This window comes from Dendrobates tinctorius, unplaced genomic scaffold, assembly GCF_039654945.1.
Source record: "Dendrobates tinctorius isolate UK_male_01 unplaced genomic scaffold, ASM3965494v1 ptg000501l, whole genome shotgun sequence".
NCBI lineage: Eukaryota > Metazoa > Chordata > Amphibia > Anura > Dendrobatidae > Dendrobates > Dendrobates tinctorius.
Genome location: NW_027362160.1, coordinates 937,784 through 958,240, shown reverse-complemented (window position 1 = coordinate 958,240; position 20,457 = coordinate 937,784).

Genomic DNA, 20,457 nt, shown 5'->3' with positions numbered 1-20,457 from the left:
GCCCCACTTCAGGTCAGCGGACACATTACAATAATGCCCCACTTCAGGTCAGCGGACACATTACACTAATGCCCCACTTCAGGTCAGCGGACACATTACAATAATGCCCCACTTCAGGTCAGCGGACACATTACACTAATGCCACACTTCAGGTCAGCGGACACATTACAATAATGCCCCACTTCAGGTCAGCGGACACATTACAATAATGCCACACTTCAGGTCAGTGGACACATTACACTAATGTCCCACTTCCAGTCAGCGGACACATTACAATAATGCCCCACTTCAGGTCAGCGGACACATTACAATAATGCCACACTTCAGGTCAGTGGACACATTACACTAATGTCCCACTTCCAGTCAGCGGACACATTACAATAATGCCACACTTCAGGTCAGTGGACACATTACACTAATGCCCCACTTCAGGTCAGCGGACACATTACACTAATGCCCCACTTCAGGTCAGCGGACACATTACAATAATGCCCCACTTCCAGTCAGCGGACACATTACAATAATGCCACACTTCAGGTCAGTGGACACATTACACTAATGTCCCACTTCAGGTCAGCGGACACATTACACTAATGTCCCACTTCCAGTCAGCGGACACATTACAATAATGCCCCACTTCCAGTCAGCGGACACATTACAATAATGCCCCACTTCCGGTCAGCGGACACATTACACTAATGCCCCACTTCAGGTCAGCGGACACATTACAATAATGCCCCACTTCAGGTCAGCGGACACATTACACTAATGCCACACTTCAGGTCAGTGGACACATTACAATAATGCCACACTTCAGGTCAGTGGACACATTACACTAATGTCCCACTTCCAGTCAGCGGACACATTACAATAATGCCACACTTCAGGTCAGTGGACACATTACACTAATGCCCCACTTCAGGTCAGCGGACACATTACACTAATGCCCCACTTCAGGTCAGCGGACACATTACAATAATGCCACACTTCAGGTCAGTGGACACATTACACTAATGTCCCACTTCCAGTCAGCGGACACATTACAATAATGCCACACTTCAGGTCAGTGGACACATTACACTAATGCCCCACTTCAGGTCAGCGGACACATTACACTAATGCCCCACTTCAGGTTAGCGGACACATTACAATAATGCCCCACTTCAGGTCAGCGGACACATTACACTAATGCCCCACTTCAGGTCAGCGGACACATTACAATAATGCCACACTTCAGGTCAGTGGACACATTACACTAATGTCCCACTTCCAGTCAGCGGACACATTACAATAATGCCACACTTCAGGTCAGTGGACACATTACACTAATGCCCCACTTCCAGTCAGCGGACACATTACAATAATGCCACACTTCAGGTCAGTGGACACATTACACTAATGTCCCACTTCCAGTCAGCGGACACATTACAATAATGCCACACTTCAGGTCAGTGGACACATTACACTAATGCCCCACTTCAGGTCAGCGGACACATTACACTAATGCCCCACTTCAGGTCAGCGGACACATTACAATAATGCCCCACTTCAGGTCAGCGGACACATTACACTAATGCCCCACTTCAGGTCAGCGGACACATTACAATAATGCCACACTTCAGGTCAGTGGACACATTACACTAATGTCCCACTTCCAGTCAGCGGACACATTACAATAATGCCACACTTCAGGTCAGCGGACACATTACACTAATGCCCCACTTCAGGTCAGCGGACACATTACAATAATGCCCCACTTCCAGTCAGCGGACACATTACAATAATGCCACACTTCAGGTCAGTGGACACATTACACTAATGTCCCACTTCAGGTCAGCGGACACATTACACTAATGTCCCACTTCCAGTCAGCGGACACATTACAATAATGCCCCACTTCCAGTCAGCGGACACATTACAATAATGCCACACTTCCAGTCAGCGGACACATTACAATAATGCCCCACTTCCAGTCAGCGGACACATTACACTAATGCCACACTTCAGGTCAGCGGACACATTACACTAATGCCACACTTCAGGTCAGCGGACACATTACAATAATGCCCCACTTCAGGTCAGCGGACACATTACACTAATGTCCCACTTCCAGTCAGCGGACACATTACAATAATGCCCCACTTCCAGTCAGCGGACACATTACAATAATGCCACACTTGAGGTCAGCGGAAACATTACAATAATGCCCCACTTCCGGTCAGCGGACACATTACACTAATGTCCCACTTCCAGTCAGCGGACACATTACACTAATGCCACACTTCAGGTCAGCGGACACATTACACTAATGCCACACTTCAGGTCAGCGGACACATTACACTAATGTCCCACTTCCAGTCAGCGGACACATTACACTAATGCCCCACTTCAGGTCAGCGGACACATTACAATAATGCCACACTTCCGGTCAGCGGACACATTACAATAATGTCCCACTTCCAGTCAGCGGACACATTACAATAATGCCACACTTCCAGTCAGCGGACACATTACACTAATGTCCCACTTCCAGTCAGCGGACACATTACAATAATGCCACACTTCAGGTCAGCGGACACATTACACTAATGCCACACTTCAGGTCAGCGGACACATTACACTAATGCCACACTTCCAGTCAGCGGACACATTACAATAATGCCACACTTCCGGTCAGCGGACACATTACACTAATGCCCCACTTCAGGTCAGCGGACACATTACACTAATGCCCCACTTCCAGTCAGCGGACACATTACACTAATGCCACACTTCCAGTCAGCGGACACATTACAATAATGCCACACTTCAGGTCAGCGGACACATTACACTAATGCCCCACTTCCGGTCAGCGGACACATTACAATAATGCCACACTTCCAGTCAGCGGACACATTACACTAATGCCACACTTCCAGTCAGCGGACACATTACAATAATGCCCCACTTCCGGTCAGCGGACACATTACAATAATGCCACACTTCCAGTCAGCGGACACATTACACTAATGCCACACTTCCAGTCAGCGGACACATTACACTAATGCCCCACTTCCGGTCAGCGGACACATTACAATAATGCCCCACTTCCGGTCAGCGGACACATTACACTAATGCCACACTTCAGGTCAGCGGACACATTACACTAATGCCACACTTCCAGTCAGCGGACACATTACAATAATGCCACACTTCCGGTCAGCGGACACATTACACTAATGCCCCACTTCAGGTCAGCGGACACATTACAATAATGCCACACTTCCAGTCAGCGGACACATTACACTAATGCCACACTTCAGGTCAGCGGACACATTACAATAATGCCCCACTTCCGGTCAGCGGACACATTACACTAATGCCCCACTTCAGGTCAGCGGACACATTACAATAATGCCACACTTCCAGTCAGCGGACACATTACACTAATGCCCCACTTCAGGTCAGCGGACACATTACAATAATGCCCCACTTCCAGTCAGCGGACACATTACAATAATGCCACACTTCAGGTCAGCGGACACATTACAATAATGCCCCACTTCAGGTCAGCGGACACATTACACTAATGCCACACTTCAGGTCAGCGGACACATTACACTAATGCCCCACTTCAGGTCAGCGGACACATTACAATAATGCCCCACTTCCAGTCAGCGGACACATTACACTAATGCCCCACTTCAGGTCAGCGGACACATTACAATAATGCCACACTTCCAGTCAGCGGACACATTACACTAATGTCCCACTTCAGGTCAGCGGACACATTACACTAATGCCCCACTTCAGGTCAGCGGACACATTACAATAATGCCCCACTTCAGGTCAGCGGACACATTACACTAATGCCCCACTTCAGGTCAGCGGACACATTACAATAATGCCACACTTCCGGTCAGCGGACACATTACACTAATGCCCCACTTCCAGTCAGCGGACACATTACACTAATGTCCCACTTCAGGTCAGCGGACACATTACAATAATGTCCCACTTCAGGTCAGCGGACACATTACAATAATGCCACACTTCCAGTCAGCGGACACATTACACTAATGCCCCACTTCCAGTCAGCGGACACATTACACTAATGTCCCACTTCAGGTCAGCGGACACATTACAATAATGCCACACTTCAGGTCAGTGGACACATTACACTAATGCCCCACTTCCAGTCAGCGGACACATTACACTAATGTCCCACTTCCAGTCAGCGGACACATTACAATAATGCCACACTTCCAGTCAGCGGACACATTACACTAATGTCCCACTTCCAGTCAGCGGACACATTACACTAATGTCCCACTTCAGGTCAGCGGACACATTACACTAATGCCACACTTCCAGTCAGCGGACACATTACACTAATGCCCCACTTCCAGTCAGCGGACACATTACACTAATGTCCCACTTCAGGTCAGCGGACACATTACAATAATGCCACACTTCAGGTCAGTGGACACATTACAATAATGCCACACTTCCAGTCAGCGGACACATTACAATAATGCCACACTTCAGGTCAGCGGACACATTACAATAATGCCACACTTCCAGTCAGCGGACACATTACACTAATGTCCCACTTCAGGTCAGCGGACACATTACAATAATGTCCCACTTCAGGTCAGCGGACACATTACAATAATGCCACACTTCCAGTCAGCGGACACATTACACTAATGTCCCACTTCCAGTCAGCGGACACATTACACTAATGCCACACTTCAGGTCAGCGGACACATTACACTAATGCCCCACTTCCAGTCAGCGGACACATTACAATAATGCCACACTTCCAGTCAGCGGACACATTACACTAATGCCACACTTCCAGTCAGCGGACTCATTACAATAATGCCACACTTCCAGTCAGCGGACACATTACAATAATGCCCCACTTCAGGTCAGCGGACACATTACACTAATGTCCCACTTCAGGTCAGCGGACACATTACACTAATGTCCCACTTCAGGTCAGCGGACACATTACAATAATGCCACACTTCCAGTCAGCGGACACATTACAATAATGCCACACTTCCAGTCAGCGGACACATTACAATAATGCCCCACTTCAGGTCAGCGGACACATTACACTAATGTCCCACTTCAGGTCAGCGGACACATTACACTAATGTCCCACTTCAGGTCAGCGGACACATTACAATAATGCCACACTTCAGGTCAGCGGACACATTACACTAATGCCCCACTTCCAGTCAGCGGACACATTACACTAATGCCCCACTTCCAGTCAGCGGACACATTACAATAATGCCACACTTCCAGTCAGCGGACACATTACACTAATGCCCCACTTCCAGTCAGCGGACACATTACACTAATGCCCCACTTCCAGTCAGCGGACACATTACACTAATGTCCCACTTCCAGTCAGCGGACACATTACACTAATGTCCCACTTCCAGTCAGCGGACACATTACAATAATGCCACACTTCCGGTCAGCGGACACATTACACTAATGTCCCACTTCCAGTCAGCGGACACATTACACTAATGTCCCACTTCAGGTCAGCGGACACATTACAATAATGCCCCACTTCCAGTCAGCGGACACATTACACTAATGTCCCACTTCCAGTCAGCGGACACATTACACTAATGTCCCACTTCCAGTCAGCGGACACATTACAATAATGCCACACTTCCGGTCAGCGGACACATTACACTAATGTCCCACTTCCAGTCAGCGGACACATTACACTAATGCCACACTTCCGGTCAGCGGACACATTACACTAATGTCCCACTTCCAGTCAGCGGACACATTACACTAATGCCACACTTCAGGTCAGCGGACACATTACAATAATGTCCCACTTCCAGTCAGCGGACACATTACAATAATGCCACACTTCCAGTCAGCGGACACATTACACTAATGTCCCACTTCAGGTCAGCGGACACATTACACTAATGCCCCACTTCAGGTCAGCGGACACATTACACTAATGCCCCACTTCCAGTCAGCGGACACATTACACTAATGTCCCACTTCAGGTCAGCGGACACATTACACTAATGCCCCACTTCAGGTCAGCGGACACATTACACTAATGCCCCACTTCCAGTCAGCGGACACATTACACTAATGTCCCACTTCAGGTCAGCGGACACATTACACTAATGCCCCACTTCAGGTCAGCGGACACATTACACTAATGCCCCACTTCCAGTCAGCGGACACATTACACTAATGCCCCACTTCAGGTCAGCGGACACATTACAATAATGTCCCACTTCCAGTCAGCGGACACATTACAATAATGCCCCACTTCAGGTCAGCGGACACATTACAATAATGTCCCACTTCCAGTCAGCGGACACATTACACTAATGCCCCACTTCCAGTCAGCGGACACATTACACTAATGTCCCACTTCAGGTCAGCGGACACATTACACTAATGCCCCACTTCAGGTCAGCGGACACATTACACTAATGCCCCACTTCCAGTCAGCGGACACATTACACTAATGCCCCACTTCAGGTCAGCGGACACATTACAATAATGTCCCACTTCCAGTCAGCGGACACATTACAATAATGCCCCACTTCAGGTCAGCGGACACATTACAATAATGTCCCACTTCCAGTCAGCGGACACATTACAATAATGCCACACTTCCGGTCAGCGGACACATTACAATAATGCCCCACTTCAGGTCAGCGGACACATTACACTAATGTCCCACTTCCGGTCAGCGGACACATTACACTAATGTCCCACTTCAGGTCAGCGGACACATTACACTAATGCCCCACTTCAGGTCAGCGGACACATTACACTAATGCCACACTTCAGGTCAGCGGACACATTACACTAATGCCACACTTCCGGTCAGCGGACACATTACAATAATGCCACACTTCCAGTCAGCGGACACATTACAATAATGCCACACTTCCAGTCAGCGGACACATTACACTAATGCCCCACTTCCAGTCAGCGGACACATTACACTAATGCCCCACTTCCGGTCAGCGGACACATTACACTAATGCCACACTTCCAGTCAGCGGACACATTACACTAATGCCACACTTCAGGTCAGCGGACACATTACACTAATGCCACACTTCCGGTCAGCGGACACATTACACTAATGCCACACTTCCAGTCAGCGGACACATTACAATAATGCCACACTTCCAGTCAGCGGACACATTACACTAATGCCACACTTCCAGTCAGCGGACACATTACACTAATGTCCCACTTCAGGTCAGCGGACACATTACAATAATGCCCCACTTCCAGTCAGCGGACACATTACACTAATGTCCCACTTCCAGTCAGCGGACACATTACACTAATGTCCCACTTCCAGTCAGCGGACACATTACAATAATGCCACACTTCCGGTCAGCGGACACATTACACTAATGTCCCACTTCCAGTCAGCGGACACATTACACTAATGCCACACTTCCGGTCAGCGGACACATTACACTAATGCCCCACTTCAGGTCAGCGGACACATTACAATAATGTCCCACTTCCAGTCAGCGGACACATTACAATAATGCCACACTTCCAGTCAGCGGACACATTACACTAATGCCACACTTCAGGTCAGCGGACACATTACAATAATGTCCCACTTCCAGTCAGCGGACACATTACAATAATGCCCCACTTCCAGTCAGCGGACACATTACACTAATGCCACACTTCAGGTCAGCGGACACATTACAATAATGTCCCACTTCCGGTCAGCGGACACATTACACTAATGTCCCACTTCCAGTCAGCGGACACATTACACTAATGCCACACTTCCGGTCAGCGGACACATTACACTAATGCCCCACTTCCAGTCAGCGGACACATTACACTAATGCCACACTTCAGGTCAGCGGACACATTACAATAATGTCCCACTTCCAGTCAGCGGACACATTACAATAATGCCACACTTCCAGTCAGCGGACACATTACACTAATGTCCCACTTCAGGTCAGCGGACACATTACACTAATGCCCCACTTCAGGTCAGCGGACACATTACACTAATGCCCCACTTCCAGTCAGCGGACACATTACACTAATGCCCCACTTCAGGTCAGCGGACACATTACACTAATGCCCCACTTCAGGTCAGCGGACACATTACAATAATGTCCCACTTCCAGTCAGCGGACACATTACAATAATGCCCCACTTCAGGTCAGCGGACACATTACACTAATGTCCCACTTCCAGTCAGCGGACACATTACAATAATGCCACACTTCCGGTCAGCGGACACATTACACTAATGTCCCACTTCAGGTCAGCGGACACATTACACTAATGCCCCACTTCAGGTCAGCGGACACATTACACTAATGCCACACTTCAGGTCAGCGGACACATTACACTAATGCCACACTTCCGGTCAGCGGACACATTACAATAATGCCACACTTCCAGTCAGCGGACATATTACACTAATGCCCCACTTCCGGTCAGCGGACACATTACACTAATGCCCCACTTCCGGTCAGCGGACACATTACACTAATGCCCCACTTCCGGTCAGCGGACACATTACACTAATGCCCCACTTCCGGTCAGCGGACACATTACACTAATTCCCCACTTCCAGTCAGCGGACACATTACACTAATGCCCCACTTCCAGTCAGCGGACACATTACACTAATGCCCCACTTCCGGTCAGCGGACACATTACACTAATGCCCCACTTCAGGTCAGCGGACACATTACACTAATGCCCCACTTCCGGTCAGCGGACACATTACACTAATGCCCCACTTCCAGTCAGCGGACACATTACACTAATGCCCCACTTCCGGTCAGCGGACACATTACACTAATGCCCCACTTCCGGTCAGCGGACACATTACACTAATGCCCCACTTCCGGTCAGCGGACACATTACACTAATGCCCCACTTCCAGTCAGCGGACACATTACACTAATGCCCCACTTCCGGTCAGCGGACACATTACACTAATGCCCCACTTCCGGTCAGCGGACACATTACACTAATGCCCCACTTCCGGTCAGCGGACACATTACACTAATGCCCCACTTCCGGTCAGCGGACACATTACACTAATGCCCCACTTCCGGTCAGCGGACACATTACACTAATGCCCCACTTCCGGTCATCGGACACATTACACTAATGCCCCACTTCCGGTCAGCGGACACATTACAATAATGCCCCACTTCCGGTCAGCGGACACATTACACTAATGCCCCACTTCCGGTCAGCGGACACATTACAATAATGCCCCACTTCCGGTCAGCGGACACATTACACTAATGCCCCACTTCCGGTCAGCGGACACATTACACTAATGCCCCACTTCCGGTCAGCGGACACATTACACTAATGCCCCACTTCCGGTTGGACCACCAAGATGGAGGAGCGCCCCACTTCCGGTGACGCTTTGTATGCGGCATCGCCTCTTATTCCTATCAGCGAACAAAGCGCTGACCGGCGCAGCCACAACAAAGGAGACACCCATCACTACAGGAGCCAAAAAATAAGTTAACCCCTTTCTAAACCGCGTCACAAGGGCGCATCAATAGGAAATAGTGGTCCATCAAATATAGAAGGGTAAGCAGCAGGGAGTGTTCACATGACAAGTCACTGAAGTGAAATGACAACAGGAGAGACATATATGAGTGTATACATCTGTATATAAATCTGCAACTCCTGATAATAGGCGACCAAATAGTGATTTAGGCTTAATAACGTTCCTAAATGTGGGTGAAAAAGGAAAGAGGGAAAAAAGGAGGAATTCAAATAAAACCGTTCTAATTGATTTGTTCATTGCGGCCCTTAGGTGCTGCCGTGTCCAAATAAAAGGTCCACTTGGCCTCACGTTGGTCCCAGTTGCCTCCTCTCTGTGGTTTACAGACCCTGTCAATGGCAGTGAAGCTGAGGTGCGCGATCTGGCCATCATGTGCACCATGAACATGTCTGGAAATCGGCGTGTCCCTTTTATGTGTGACATCTCCCACACGTTCGCCAAACCTCCTCCTACATTCACGGATTGTTTTGCCGCCATATTCCAGTCCACATTTACAGGTGACCTTATAAATGACGCCCTTGGTGCTACAGTTCATAAAATGTTTAATAGAGTAATTCTTCCCAGTCACATTACTCACAAAATCCCTACTTGCTCCAGTGTGTGAGCCGGCCACACACTGACCACATGTGAAGCAACCCGTGACGTCACTGTGGAGCCACGTTCTATTCACAGGGGTAGAGAAATGGCTCCACACCACTCTGTCATTCAAGGACCGTGCCTTCCTACATGTGATCATAGGGGAATCACTCCGATAAGGGGAGAGGTCACTGTCCATCTGTAAGAGGGACCAATGCTTCTTGATGATGTTCCTCACAGGAATTGCACCATTGTCATAAGTTGTAATAAATCTAAGGGCATCATTCTCCAGAGGTTTCTTATTACTGGTGTTCAATAATTCAGAACGCATCCGACTCTTAGCTCCTCGGTAGGCCTGGTTTAACACCTTTTTGGGATAACCCCTATTCAGGAATCTATCCCTTAAGTCCCTAGCTTGGGACTCAAACGTCGACATATCAGAGCAGTTCCTCCGGATTCTGAGATCTTGTCCCTTAGGGATGGCTCTCTTTAAATGTTGGGGTGGTGGCTCCCCCAATGTAGTAGGGAATTAGTGGAAGTGGGTTTTCTATACGTTGAAGTCCCCACTTCTCCTTTCTCATTTTTCTCAATCAGAATATCAAGGAACGGCAATCTTGATGTCTCAAAAACAGCAGTAAAAAACAGGCCTATATCATTATGGTTAAGACCAGCCACAAATTCATCAAATTCCTCAACTGAGCCCCCCCCACACAATGAATAGATCGTCTATGTACCGTGTCCATAGCTCAGGGACATGGCACATAGATGAACCTTCATCTAACTCACCACCAAAATCCAAAGTCTCCTCCCACCAGCCAAGGAGGAGATTCGCATAAGCCGGTGCACAGTGGCTCCCATAGCAGTCCCCCTCAGCTGGTGGTAGACCTTATGGTTAAAGACAAAGAAGTTTCTGGTTAAACAAAACCGAAGGAGCTCCAATATGAAAGATCATGTTCTTGGAATTGAAACCCTCTTGTGTTCAAAAAATATCTAACCGCTTCCAAACCATGTACATGCGGAATAGATGAGTACAGCGCCTCAACATCTATACTTGCCAGAGAAGCTTTAGGATCTACACTAAGCCCCTCTAATCGACGGAGGAGGTCCGGTGTGTCCTTAACAAAAGACCGTAATGAAGAAACAAAAGGGGATAAAATCTGATCCAGATAAATCCCGACATTCTGACAGAGACTGCCCACTCCTGATACCATTGGCCTACCCTTAAGAGGACTAAACCCCTTATGAATTTTGGGTAAGCAATAGAAGGTGGCAGTGACTGGATGATTCGGGAATAAAAACTCAGTCTTATTAATGATCTTTTTGCTTAGGGCCTCTGCTAGAATTTGTCGCAGTTCTTCTCGATAAATATTCATGGGCTTGTGTGCCAGAACCTCATGAGTATCACTGTCAGGATCGTGTCACACAATTGTTGGTGATGATCCACCCCCAGGATGACCACATTGCCTCCCTCATCAGAGGGTTTGATCACGATGCCATCATCCCGCTCCAAACGCACAATTGCCTCCATTTCCTCCTTAGAACAGTTAAAGGGACAATAAAATGATTTGCTCTACACTTGTGACGCTGGTGTGGGCGGAGTGATCGCCGATTTCGGCTGCTGAACCAATGACGGACGCTTGATATTCCAGATATGGGAGTCTTTGTGCGACACTTTGATTATGGCATGGTGGATGGTTTGAGGTCTTCTTACCATATAAATCTGCCCTCCGCCCTCCACTCTCTGCAGACAGCACTGAGCACAGGAGGATCTATTGAGCTTTAGCACTATGGCAGTTTGTAACAAGTTAGTCCCCTGAAGATTTACTTGGATGAAACACGTCGGGACGCTCTTCTAAGGGAAAGTGCAGGGCATGTGCAGTACAGGGCGAGCTGTGGACTGTGCCCTTGTCAGGGCGGGAGTCTGGGGGTCCGATGATGGCTGGTTCTGGAGGGAAGTGACGGTATTGTCCTCCCATCGCCGCCTCCCTGTGTGTATACAGAGTGTCCCTGGAGACTCCTGGCGTCCGCATAAACCGGTGAGATCGTTCCTGGTTTTATATCTCATCTTCTTGCATCACGTGGCTATAAACCTTTTTGGTTTAGTCAGAAAAAAAAAAAAAAATATATATATATATATATATATATACGCAATTGGCGATGGCATCGTGTGCGACTTGTTAACCCTTTATACAAACTGTTGCCTGACATGATATATTAGCAGCATTTTATATCCTGACTGATGCGTTTGGGAGGTTCCAAGTCTCCTCCAGGGATTACCCATTAAACTGGCCTCCTTTTATAATCACTACTTGGTGACATTATTGTTTTGGAGCTTTTACGTTACATATAATAAAAGTTATATTTTATCCTCACTTATTGCTGTGTAGATATACATTTGTGGGGTGAGAGATATGTGTCATTGGCATTGTTTGCTGCATTTGTAGACTGGACTTTGCTAAAAAACATTTAAAAAAGCCAGCACAGGTCTGGAAGAACATTCTTTGGACAGATGAGACCAAGATCAACCTCTACCAGAATGATGGAAAGAGAAAAGTATGGTGAAGGCGTGGTACAGCTCATGATCCAAAGCATACCATACCACCTGTAAAACACGGCGGAGGCAGTGTGATGGCTTGGGCATGCATGGCTGCCAGTGGCACTGGGTCACTAGTGTTTATTGATGATGTGACACAGGACAGAAGCAGCCGAATGAATTCTGGAGGTATTCAGAGCCATACTGTGTGCTCAGATCCGGCCAAATGCAGCCAAACTGATTGGTCGTCGTTTCATACTAAAGATGGACAATGACCCAAAACATAAAGCCAAAGCAACCCGGGAGTTTATTAAAGCAAAGAAGTGGAATATTCTGGAATGGCCAAGTCAGTCACCGGATCTCAACCCAATTGAGCATGCATTTCACTTGTTAAAGACTAAACGTCAGACAGAAAGGCCCACAACCAAACAGCAACTGAAAACCACCGCAGTGAAGGCCTGAAAACCACCGCAGTGAAGGCCTGAAAACCACCGCAGTGAAGGCCTGGCAGAGCATCAAAAAGGAGGAAACACAGCGTCTGGTGATGTCCATGAGTCCAAGACTTCAGGCAGTCATTGCCAACAAAGGGTTTTCAGCCAAGTACTAGAAATGAACATTTTATTTACAATTATTTAATCTGTCCAATTACTTTTGGTCCCTTTAAAAACAGGGTGGCACATGTTAAGGAGCTGAAACTCCTAAACCCTTCATCCAATGTGAATGTGGAGACCCTCAAATGAAAGCTGAAAGTCTGAACTTCAACTGCATCTGAATTGTTTTGTTTAAAATTCATTGTGGTAATGTCTAGAACCAAAATTAGAAAAATGTTGTCTCTGTCCAAATATATATGGACCTAACTGTATATTTGGGGACACTGCACCTACGAGGGGTCCTATATATCAGAAGAGGGCATGGCGACTATAGGGGGTTCTGTATATGGGAGCACTGCACCTACGAGAGGTCCTGTATATGGGGGCACTGGTACTATAGGGGGTCCTGTATATGGGGGCACTGCACCTACGAGAGGTCCTGTATATGGGGGCACTGGTACTATAGGGGGTCCTGTATATGGGAGCACTGCACCTATGAGGGGTCCTATATATGGGGGCACTGGTACTATAGGGGGTCCTGTATATGGGGGCACTGCACCTACGAGGTCCTATATATGGGGGCACTGGTACTATAGGGGGTCCTGTATATGGGGGCACTGCACCTACGACAGGTCCTATATATGGGGGCAACTGGTACTATAGGGGGTCCTGTATATGGAGGCACTGGTACTATAGGGGGTCCTGTATATGGGTGCACTGCACCTACGAGAGGTCCTATATATGGGGGCACTGGTACAATAGGGGGTCCTGTATATGGGGGCACTGCACCTACGAGGGGTCCTATATATGGGGGCACTGGTACTATAGGGGGTCCTGTATATGGGGGCACTGCACCTACGAGGGGTCCTATATATGGGGGCACTGGTACTATAGGGGGTCCTGTATATGGGGGCACTGCACCTACGACAGGTCCTATATATGGGGGCAACTGGTACTATAGGGGGTCCTGTATATGGAGGCACTGGTGCTATATGGGGTCCTGTATATGGGGGCACTGCACCTACGAGAGGTCCTATATATGGAGGCACTGGTACTATAGGGGGTCCTGTATATGGGGGAACTGCACCGACGAGAGGTCCTATATATGGGGGCACTGGTACTATAGGGGGTCCTGTATATGGGGGCACTGGTACTATAGGGGGTCCTGTATATGGGGGCACTGCACCTACGACAGGTCCTATATATGGGGGCAACTGGTACTATAGGGGGTTCTGTATATGGAGGCACTGGTGCTATATGGGGTCCTGTATATGGGGGCACTGCACCTACGAGAGGTCCTATATATGGGGGCACTGGTACTATAGGGGGGTCCTGTATATGGGGGAACTGCACCGACGAGAGGTCCTATATATGGGGGCACTGGTACTATAGGGGGTCCTGTATATGGGGGCACTGCACCTACGAGGGGTCCTATATATGGGGGCACTGCACCTACGACAGGTCCTATATATGGGGGCAACTGATACTATAGGGGTCCTGTATATGGGGGCACTGCACCTACGACAGGTCCTATATATGGGGGCACTGGTACTATAGGGGGTCCTGTATATGGGGGCAACTGGTACTATAGGGGGTCCTGTATATGGGGGCACTGCACCTACGACAGGTCCTATATATGGGGGCAACTGGTACTATAGGGGTCCTGTATATGGGGGCACTGCACCTACGACAGGTCCTATATATGGGGGCAACTGGTACTATAGGGGGTCCTGTATATGGAGGCACTGGTGCTATATGGGGTCCTGTATATGGGGGCACTGCACCTACGAGAGGTCCTATATATGGGGGCAACTGGTACTATAGGGGGTCCTATATATGGGGGCACTGGTACTATAGGGGGTCCTGTATATGGGGGCACTGTATCTACGAGAGGTCCTATATATGGGGGCACTGGTACTATTGGGGGTCCTGTATATGGGGGCACTGCACCTACGAGGGGTCCTATATATGGGGGCACTGCACCTACGACAGGTCCTATATATGGGGGCAACTGATACTATAGGGGTCCTGTATATGGGGGCACTGCACCTACGACAGGTCCTATATATGGGGGCACTGGTACTATAGGGGGTCCTGTATATGGGGGCAACTGGTACTATAGGGGGTCCTGTATATGGGGGCACTGCACCTACGACAGGTCCTATATATGGGGGCAACTGGTACTATAGGGGTCCTGTATATGGGGGCACTGCACCTACGACAGGTCCTATATATGGGGGCAACTGGTACTATAGGGGGTCCTGTATATGGAGGCACTGGTGCTATATGGGGTCCTGTATATGGGGGGCACTGCACCTACGAGAGGTCCTATATATGGGGGCAACTGGTACTATAGGGGGTCCTATATATGGGGGCACTGGTACTATAGGGGGTCCTGTATATGGGGGCACTGTATCTACGAGAGGTCCTATATATGGGGGCACTGGTACTATAGGGGGTTCTGTATATGGGGGCACTGCACCGACGAGGGGTCCTATAAATGGGGTACTGGTACTATACGGGGTCCTGTATATTGGGGCACTGCACCTACGAGAGGTCCTATATATGGGGGCACTGATACTATAGGGGGTCCTGTATATGGGGGCACTGGTACTATAGGGGGTCCTGTTTATGGGGGCACTGGTACTATAGGGGGTCCTATATTTGGGGGCACTGCACCTACAAGGGGTCCAATATATCAGAACAGGGCGTGGTGACTATAGGAGGTCCTGTATATTGGGGGGGTCAGTGACAATAGAATGGCCTATACATGGAGGGCAGTAGGCAGCTATTGGAGGCCCTGTATATGGGGGTTGCCGGACTCCTCCATCCTTGGAGCTTCTTCCACCACAGTTTTGGCTTTGGACACAGTGACGGGAATGTTCCCGGAGATCCCCCTTTAATGTTGGAGTCTGCGCCAGTAACGGGGGCCGCATTCTGCAGAGATTCCCCCCATTACAGAGCAGTGAATGGCTGGATGCCTGCTACACCCTGTGGTCAGAGGCTTCACAGATGGTCGTGGTGAGGGCACAGCTGCCGCTGCCTGACTGATGGAAGGAGGAGGAGGACAGCTGTGACCGCACAATGATCCGATTGTTCCTCAGCTGCTGCGAGATGTAAATATAGAACCTGTGTCCAGGGGCGGCTGACGAGGAGGGCGAGTGTCAGCTCTGTGGGCACCAGGAACCGGACCCTCAGTGTACAAGGCCCTGAGAGTGAGAAGGGACCTCAAATACTGAGACCTGGACACAACTGATATCTGGGGAGCGGCGATGTCATCTCTGTATAATATAACTGATATCTGGGGAGCGGCGATGTCATCTCTGTATAATATAACTGATATCTGGGGAGCGGCGATGTCTCCTCTGTATAATATAACTGATATCTGGGGAGCGGTGATGTCTCCTCTGTATAATATAACTGATATCTGGGGAGCGGTGATGTCACCTCTGTATAATATAACTGATATCTGGGGAGCGGTGATGTCTCCTCTGTATAATATAACTGATATCTGGGGAGCGGTGATGTCTCCTCTGTATAATATAACTGATATCTGGGGAGCGGTGATGTCTCCTCTGTATAATATAACTGATATCTGGGGAGCGGTGATGTCTCCTCTGTATAATATAACTGATATCTGGGGAGCGGTGATGTCACCTCTGTATAATATAACTGATATCTGGGGAGCGGTGATGTCTCCTCTGTATAATATAACTGATATCTGGGGAGCGGTGATGTCTCCTCTGTATAATATAACTGATATCTGGGGAGCGGTGATGTCTCCTCTGTATAATATAACTGATATCTGGGGAGCGGTGATGTCTCCTCTGTATAATATAACTGATATCTGGGGAGCGGTGATGTCTCCTCTGTATAATATAACTGATATCTGGGGAGCGGTGATGTCTCCTCTGTATAATATAACTGATATCTGGAGAGCGGCGATGTCTCCTCTGTATAATATAACTGATATCTGGGGAGCGGCGATGTCTCCTCTGTATAATATAACTGATATCTGGGGAGCGGCGATGTCTCCTCTGTATAATATAACTGATATCTGGAGAGCGGTGATGTCTCCTCTGTATAATATAACTGATATCTGGGGAGCGGCGATGTCTCCTCTGTATAATATAACTGATATCTGGGGAGCGGCGATGTCTCCTCTGTATAATATAACTGATATCTGGGGAGCGGTGATGTCTCCTCTGTATAATATAACTGATATCTGGGGAGCGGTGATGTCTCCTCTGTATAATATAACTGATATCTGGGGAGCGGCGATGTCTCCTCTGTATAATATAACTGATATCTGGAGAGCGGCGATGTCTCCTCTGTATAATATAACTGATATCTGGGGAGCGGCGATGTCTCCTCTGTATAATATAACTGATATCTGGGGAGCGGCGATGTCTCCTCTGTATAATATAACTGATATCTGGAGAGCGGAGATGTCTCCTCTGTATAATATAACTGATATCTGGAGAGCGGCGATGTCTCCTCTGTATAATATAACTGATATCTGGAGAGCGGCGATGTCTCCTCTGTATAATATAACTGATATCTGGGGAGCGGTGATGTCACCTCTGTATAATATAACTGATATCTGGAGAGCGGTGATGTCTCCTCTGTATAATATAACTGATATCTGGGGAGCGGTGATGTCACCTCTGTATAATATAACTGATATCTGGGGAGCGGTGATGTCTCCTCTGTATAATATAACTGATATCTGGAGAGCGGCGATGTCTCCTCTGTATAATATAACTGATATCTGGGGAGCGGCGATGTCTCCTCTGTATAATATAACTGATATCTGGGGAGCGGCGATGTCTCCTCTGTATAATATAACTGATATCTGGAGAGCGGTGATGTCTCCTCTGTATAATATAACTGATATCTGGGGAGCGGTGATGTCACCTCTGTATAATATAACTGATATCTGGGGAGCGGTGATGTCACCTCTGTATAATATAACTGATATCTGGGGAGCGGCGATGTCTCCTCTGTATAATATAACTGATATCTGGAGAGCGGTGATGTCTCCTCTGTATAATATAACTGATATCTGGGGAGCGGTGATGTCTCCTCTGTATAATATAACTGATATCTGGGGAGCGGTGATGTCTCCTCTGTATAATATAACTGATATCTGGGGAGCGGCGATGTCTCCTCTGTATAATATAACTGATATCTGGGGAGCGGCGATGTCTCCTCTGTATAATATAACTGATATCTGGAGAGCGGTGATGTCTCCTCTGTATAATATAACTGATATCTGGGGAGCGGCGATGTCTCCTCTGTATAATATAACTGATATCTGGGGAGCGGCGATGTCTCCTCTGTATAATATAACTGATATCTGGAGAGCGGCGATGTCTCCTCTGTATAATATAACTGATATCTGGGGAGCGGTGATGTCACCTCTGTATAATATAACTGATATCTGGGGAGCGGTGATGTCTCCTCTGTATAATATAACTGATATCTGGGGAGCGGTGATGTCTCCTCTGTATAATATAACTGATATCTGGAGAGCGGTGATGTCTCCTCTGTATAATATAACTGATATCTGGGGAGCGGTGATGTCTCCTCTGTATAATATAACTGATATCTGGGGAGCGGTGATGTCTCCTCTGTATAATATAACTGATATCTGGAGAGCGGTGATGTCTCCTCTGTATAATATAACTGATATCTGGGGAGCGGTGATGTCTCCTCTGTATAATATAACTGATATCTGGGGAGCGGTGATGTCTCCTCTGTATAATATAACTGATATCTGGGGAGCGGTGATGTCTCCTCTGTATAATATAACTGATATCTGGGGAGCGGTGATGTCTCCTCTGTATAATATAACTGATATCTGGGGAGCGGCGATGTCTCCTCTGTATAATATAACTGATATCTGGAGAGCGGTGATGTCTCCTCTGTATAATATAACTGATATCTGGGGAGCGGTGATGTCTCCTCTGTATAATATAACTGATATCTGGGGAGCGGTGATGTCTCCTCTGTATAATATAACTGATATCTGGGGAGCGGCGATGTCTCCTCTGTATAATATAACTGATATCTGGGGAGCGGTGATGTCTCCTCTGTATAATATAACTGATATCTGGGGAGCGGTGATGTCTCCTCTGTATAATATAACTGATATCTGGGGAGCGGCGATGTCTCCTCTGTATAATATAACTGATATCTGGGGAGCGGTGATGTCTCCTCTGTATAATATAACTGATATCTGGGGAGCGGTGATGTCTCCTCTGTATAATATAACTGATATCTGGGGAGCGGTGATGTCTCCTCTGTATAATATAACTGATATCTGGGGAGCGGTGATGTCTCCTCTGTATAATATAACTGATATCTGGGGAGCGGCGATGTCTCCTCTGTATAATATAACTGATATCTGGGGAGCGGCGATGTCTCCTCTGTATAATATAACTGATATCTGGGGAGCGGTGATGTCTCCTCTGTATAATATAACTGATATCTGGGGAGCGGCGATGTCTCCTCTGTATAATATAACTGATATCTGGGGAGCGGCGATGTCTCCTCTGTATAATATAACTGATATCTGGGGAGCGGCGATGTCTCCTCTGTATAATATAACTGATATCTGGGGAGCGGAGATGTCTCCTCTGTATAATATAACTGATATCTGGGGAGCGGCGATGTCTCCTCTGTATAATATAACTGATATCTGGGGAGCGGTGATGTCTCCTCTGTATAATATAACTGATATCTGGGGAGCGGTGATGTCTCCTCTGTATAATATAACTGATATCTGGGGAGCGGCGATGTCACCTCTGTATAATATAACTGATATCTGGGGGAGCGGTGATGTCTCCTCTGTATAATATAACTGATATCTGGAGAGCGGTGATGTCTCCTCTGTATAATATAACTGATATCTGGAGAGCGGTGATGTCTCCTCTGTATAATATAACTGATATCTGGAGAGCGGCGATGTCACCTCTGTATAATATAACTGATATCTGGGGAGCGGTGATGTCTCCTCTGTATAATATAACTGATATCTGGAGAGCGGTGATGTCACCTCTGTATAATATAACTGATATCTGGGGAGCGGTGATGTCTCCTCTGTATAATATAACTGATATCTGGGGAGCGGTGATGTCTCCTCTGTATAATATAACTGATATCTGGAGAGC